Source organism: Littorina saxatilis, unplaced genomic scaffold, assembly GCF_037325665.1.
Source record: "Littorina saxatilis isolate snail1 unplaced genomic scaffold, US_GU_Lsax_2.0 scaffold_407, whole genome shotgun sequence".
Lineage (NCBI taxonomy): Eukaryota > Metazoa > Mollusca > Gastropoda > Littorinimorpha > Littorinidae > Littorina > Littorina saxatilis.
Window position 1 is genome coordinate 61114 of NW_027128201.1, and position 6918 is coordinate 68031.

Below are 6918 nucleotides of genomic sequence, written 5' to 3' on the forward strand. Positions count from 1 at the left end.
CACTACCTTTTTGCAGACGACACACAACTCCAACAAGCATGCAAGCCTACAGAAATCCAAGCGGTGACGCACACTCTCCAAAACTGCACTTCAGATATTAAATCATGGATGACAAACAACATGCTCAAGTTAAATGATGACAAGACTGAATTTCTTCTTTTCTCTGGAGCTTCCTCTTCGACCACTTCCCTTCCAGCCTCCATCACAGTAGGTTCTAGTGACATTTCTCTCTCTGATAGTGCTAGGAATCTTGGGTTCATCATGGACTCCCACCTCTCAATGAAACAGCACATCAAAAAAATCTGTCAGACATGCTACTTTGAGATCAGAAGAATAGGTTCCATAAGAAAATTTCTCACTGTTGATGCCACTAAACCTCTCGTTACATCCTGCATTCTGTCCAGATTAGATTACTGCAACTCCCTTCTCATAGGCTGCCCTGACTCCACTCTCCAACCCTTGCAAAAAGTACAACACTCTGCTGCACGTCTCATGTTCAGAGCACAGCATCGACAACCCTGCACTCCTCTCATGAAAGAACTTCACTGGCTTCCTGTATCTGAACGTATTAGGTATAAAGCTGCCTGCTTCTGCTACAATATCATCTCTGAATCGGCACCTGCCTATCTTTCTGAACTGGTCTCCCTCTACACTCCCTCTCGCACCCTTCGTTCTTCTGATGATGCTCGACTTCTCCGTCAAGGTCGCTTTAAACGCAAGGCTCATGGCTTCCGCACGTTTTCGTATTATGGACCTCAGTTATGGAATTCACTCCCCTTTCAATTACGTCACTCTCCATCCTTTTCATCTTTTAAGTCCAATTTGAAAACTCACTTGTTCCAACAACATTACGGATAGTTCCTTAGTATAGAATCTGGGGATGTGAGATGTGCATGATGTGTTGTTTGAATCTGACAGTGATTGTATGAATTGTGTATACATGTATTGTTGTCACGCGGCTTGAACTTCTGATAAGGCGCTTTATAAATGCCCGTTATTATTATTATTATTATTATTATTATTATTATTATTATTATTATTATTATTATTATTATTATTTGTGTGGGTTAATAAATAGGATTTAACATAACAATGTGGTACTGGTTTGGGTATTGTTCAAAGTGATTACTCAACTTCTGTGAATTGTACCTTCGTGGAGATCATGCTACGCACTGGGTAATTCAAGCACAGAAAATAATATTTCTTAATAATTTGGCCTTATAAATGTACTCCGTGACTGTATTTGTATATGGTGAAAATGAGAAGATATAAAATTTGTGAAATAGGACTTCGTATTTGGTTTTGTCACAATGAATGTGTTGTTTCTCTGTGTGTGTGTGTGTGTGTGTGTGTGTGTGTGTGTGTGTGTGTGTGTGTGTGTGTGTGTGTGTGTGTGTGTTTATGTGTGAATGCACAATTGTGTGTGTGTGTGTGTGTATTAATCCAGCAGAAACAGCTTCTCTTCCATACATTTGAATCATTTATATTGATACCACATGGAGACTATTCTGAACACACAAGCGTGATTTTCTCTCTACAGTGCTTTTCCTAAAGTTAAATATTGAATTTTTGGATTTAAAAGTTTTTAGCACACCACATATTTAAGATAATGCTCAAGGAAAATAAGTAGTCTCCTTTTTTCATTAACGCTTTCTCTCACAGAGATGTGTCAATATCTCAGACGCAAATCCAGAGGTCATGCACCGTTTTATGCTTGGGAAGCGCACTATACTCACTTTGGTCACGGTCACTGTTAGAAACTGCATACCAATCAATGCAGGATTGTTCTTTCCGCTCATTGAAATCTCTGTACGCACAGCATTGTTGCACACAACAAAACATTAAAATCGCAGAAAAGAGCACCAAACTCAATTGTTCTGTTAATATGCGTCAGTAGTTGACAAATGTACAGACATATTTAAGCGAAAATGAATGATAGGATTCGATTATGTTCTTTTTGTGCACAGGCCGTTATATACAAACGTGCATAGTGTCAAAAGAAATCACACACACACACACACTGAAAGTATGAAGAAGCCCCTCCAACTTTTGGTTGAGTTTGATTGCATTACCTTGAAGAGACTGACGACACTTCACAATGGAAACAAATTTAACTTTTACATTTCAGTTTCAGTGATTTGTTCTAAGTACAAGTGAAAGTAGAACTAAATTGACGTGACACTATCCCGTAATCACATATCAGGATGAACTATAATCAGTCCATTGGTTTACAAAACTTCATTCAATTTGTTATCATGACAGAAACAATGCATTGTTTTTAAGATAACTAACTCAAGCATAAATGCTTATTTTAATCATCCTGGTATGTACATAACAAAGTTTAGCATGATGGCGGACTAGATCAGTACATTTACTCATTTCAGACAACGAAAACAAACAGACAAACCTGATGCTCAAGCAATCAAAAAAGGGAGGGGGTGATAGTACAGAAGGTGGGGGAAAAAAACAAGAAACAACAAGTCGCGTAAGGCGAAAATACAACATTTAGTCAAGTAGCTGTCGAACTCACAGAATGAAACTGAACGCAATGCAACGCAGCAAGACCGTATACTCGTAGCATCGTCAGTCCACCGCTCATGGCAAAGGCAGTGAAATTGACAAGAAGAGCGGGGTAGTAGTTGCGCTGAGAAGGATAGCACGCTTTTCTGTACCTCTCTTCGTTTTAACTTTCTGAGCGTGTTTTCAATCCAAACATATCATATCTATATGTTTTTGGAATCAGGAACCGACAAGGAATAAGATGAAAGTGTTTTTAAATTGATTTCAAAAATTTAATTTTGATCATAATTTTTATATTTTTAATGTTCAGAGCTTGTTTTTAATCCAAATATAACATATTTATATGTTTGTGGAATCAGAAAATGATGGAGAATTAGATGAACGTAAATTTGGATCGTTTTATAATTTTTTTTTTTTTTTTTACAATTTTCAGATGTTTAATGACCAAAGTCATTAATTATTTTTTAAGCCACCAAGCTGAAATGCAATACCAAAGTCCGGGCTTTGTTGGAGATTACTTGACCAAAATTTCAACCAATTTGGTTGACAAATGAGAGCGTGACAGTGCCGCCTCAACTTTCACAAAAAGCCGGATATGACGTCATCAAAGACATTTATCAAAAAAATGTAAAACACATCTGAGGATATCATACCCAGGAACTCTCATGTCAAATTTCATAAAGATCGGTTAAGTAGTTTAGTCTGAATCGCTCTACACACACACACACACACACAGAGACAGACAGACAGACAGACACACACACATACACACACACATACACCACGACCTTCGTCTCGATTCCCCCCTCTATGTTAAAACATTTAGTGAAAACTTGACTAAATGTAAAAAGACATGGGGTACCAGAGAACAGAATTCAGCATAAGGGAAAAAGAAAAGGACGACGAAGACTTGGAGCGCCAGATATGTTGGAAGAGTGGGTCACGTCACAATAATATTAAATGCACAGAAGACACACACGCAAAGTTGATAAATTACATACAGATTGGGCCAGAATCGATAAGTCGAAACAAGGACACAAAACACGAGAGAAATTACGAAGAACAATTGGTCAGGCAGCATTTGTCTCATGACAGTGTCAAATGAACATAATGAATACAATCGGTAGAGGCTCATGTTCGGATCATGCCTGTTTGTCGAAATAAATTCTTGTACAGTTATGAATATGGTCTGATTGACATTCCGGGAATATTGGGGGATGCCTTTCAATAATATTTCAATGAACTTATAATCAGTTATCAATTGACAATAATCGTACATCAGTCTACACAAGGGTCAATGCAACAAATAGTGCTCAGCAGTCTCGCTTGGGTAACCGCACTCACATTTGGGGCAATCCTTGAGGTGCCGCTGACATAAATCAAAACTGATTCAAATCACTCATACCAATACGCAGTCTGCAATGATGGACTTGTTCAAATCTATCTATCTCCAAAATAATAATGACATGGTACTTTAATGTAACCGTGTGTCGTAAAACACTACGATCACCTCGGGAAGCGAAGTGCAATCAAACAGGTTTGAAAATGTTAGGGCTAATTTCTTAGCCCTATAAAAACTGTTATGCAAACCCGAAGGTTTCCATGAACATACAGACAATCGGAAACTACCACACCCTATCACAAACAGATTTCCACAAACCACGGGTGTTGACGTTAAAGGCCAACAACTCGGGTGCAGAGTCTGCTGTGAAAGGAGCGGTAGCCTCCCCTCTCACAATCGCCCCCGTTTGAAATGAACTTCGTCCCGAAGTTCCGAACCGGGAGACCACTGTCCATCCCAAGTTCGCAGAATGGGAACAGCACGAACATGTTCAGTGGTCATATTATGCCATTACCTGAACATATCATGCCGAGTCCAATCCTGCTCGCAGCGCCAGATGTAACCGTGTGCCGAAACACTACGATCACCTCGGGAAGCGAAGTGCAATCAAACAGGTTTGAAAATGTTAGGGCTAATTTCTTAGCCCTATAAAAACTGTTATGCAAACCCGAAGGTTTCCATGAACATACAGACAATCCGAAACTACCACACCCTATCACAAACAGATTTCCACAAACCGCGGGTGTTGACGTTAAAGGCCAACAACTCGGGTGCAGAGTCTGCTGTGAAAGGAGCGGTAGCCTCCCCTGTCACATTAAAATCAACGTCGATTGCAGTAAAGTAATTGACTGACAATTAAGGCTGTATGTGGGGTGCCTAAAATGAGAACTTTTCTTATTTTCGAATATTTTTTTGTGGGCGCAGAAGCTTATAGTGGCACGGGGCAAATGGTATTGTTTTTTTTCTGGAGGGGGATCAGACAATATAAAACCAATTAGAGGCCGAGTTGCCTGACAGAAAGGCGGCTAATTCGAGCCCCAGTCCATGCCGGTTACATGTAATTAGCTATGCACAAATTTGAGATCGATAGCCTACCCAAGCTTACTGAGCATTCTTTGCGTTATTTTAATTTTCTTGTTTTTCGTAAAAAATTATAAAAAAGGGAATGGTTTTATAAATGTCATTTTATTATGTCATTATCTAGTCAGCATAAATGACTTTTATGGATACAGGAGAGAGTGTTAAAATGTGAAGATTTGTGGTTTGTGATCATCTGCTTGACCACTTAAAATTTTGTTTATTTGATGATACGTTTTGTTTGGTGTTCCCGCTTGAATGTGACAGTAAGTTGTACAATGTTACTGTGTGTGTGTTACTGTGTGTGTGTGTGGGTGTGTGTGTGTGTGTGTGAGTGTGTTTGTGTGTGTATTTGTGTGTGTGTGTGTGTGGTGTGTGTGTGTGTGTGTTTGATAACCGGCGTTGCACAGCGGGACCACCTTATTTTGTCATGTATATATATGTAACCGAGTGCCAATTTACTTTCCTCTTTCTTACCGAGCTCAAACACTCAAGCAAACGACACAAGTTATATTAACCAGGTTCTTTTATTCCATACGATGAAATGGGGAATGTGTGGGATAACGGGGGTTTACTTTCAAATACAAAACTTTCAATGTATAGGACTAAACAACTCCAAAAAAACAATGCTCTCAACTCTTCACTCTAAAACTACATTCTCCCTCTAAAGCTACCCTTTAAAAACACACTAAATCCTTCCCCCAAACTACATTCTACTCTAAATCCTCAAACACTTTTGACCGAGACGTAATCTTCTTATGCGAGCTTTATCCAAAGACTCGGAAATGTTAAAGTTTCTATCACACACGCACGCACGCACGCACGCACAGACAGACAAAGTTTATCATCGCATAGGCTACACTTACGTGAGCCAAAAACCACAATGAGACTCTAATCTAAAACAAACGAAATCTAAAAAAGCAACCTAAAAACAATTCTTAAAAAAAACCAAATCTACAAAAACTCTAACAAAACCTGACCAAAATCCCTCCACTAAAACTAACTGCTCCCCTCTAACGAAATCTAGTCTACGAAAACAAATCTACGCCCCACTAAAAAAGAAAAGACCTAACTAAAAAGAAAAGACCTGTCTAAAAAGAAAGACCTGAATCTAACTAGACCCCTCTAGAAAAGAAAAGACCTGTCTAAAAAGAAAAGACCTAACTAAAAAGAAAAGACCCCTCTAGAAAAGAAAAGACCTAACTAAAAAAGAAAAGACCTAACTAAAAAAAAAAAGACATAACTAAAACCCCGTCGCACACTCGGCCATCCTGCAAAGCACAGAATGCACGCCGTAAGCATACGTAAACAAATCAACAATTTCAAATACCACAAGCTAACTCGTTGAACAACAAAACACATCATTCCTACCAAATAACATGCCTACAATACCGTTCTCTCAAACAACGGTTTTCTAAAGCATTCAACAAACAAAAGTCTTCCCAAACATTCCAACTCACAAAACAATCTACTTGAACATTCAAATAAATCCTTTCCCCAAGCAGCATACTATTCTTCTCACTGCTTACCCATTTACAGAAAGAAAATTGTATTAACCTACCAGCAAAAGAATTCTCACATCCCGAAAAGATTTCCGCCCGTGACAGACATGTCACACAACGGCATCAAAAACACGCCGCACCAAATACACGTCTTCTTCCCTCAAAGATTCCAATCAAAAACACAGTTTTAGCGTCCACATCCTGCGCGCCGGTGTCACAAGATTAACACATTCAACTCGAGGGGTGTCGGGCAGCCCCACTTTCTTTAGTTAGTGTCTAACGTCACCTTCAACTATTCAAATTTACATCGCGGCGGAGGGAAAAAGGGAGATGGAATAAAGCCACCTGTCAATTGTTTCCCGTTCACAAAAACATTAATCACAAAATTTACTCCAGAGGCTTGTACCAAAAAAGCGATCGTTTTACCTATGCAAATTTTAGAATCGGCTATTCCGCGAGACCAATTCAATAGAAATG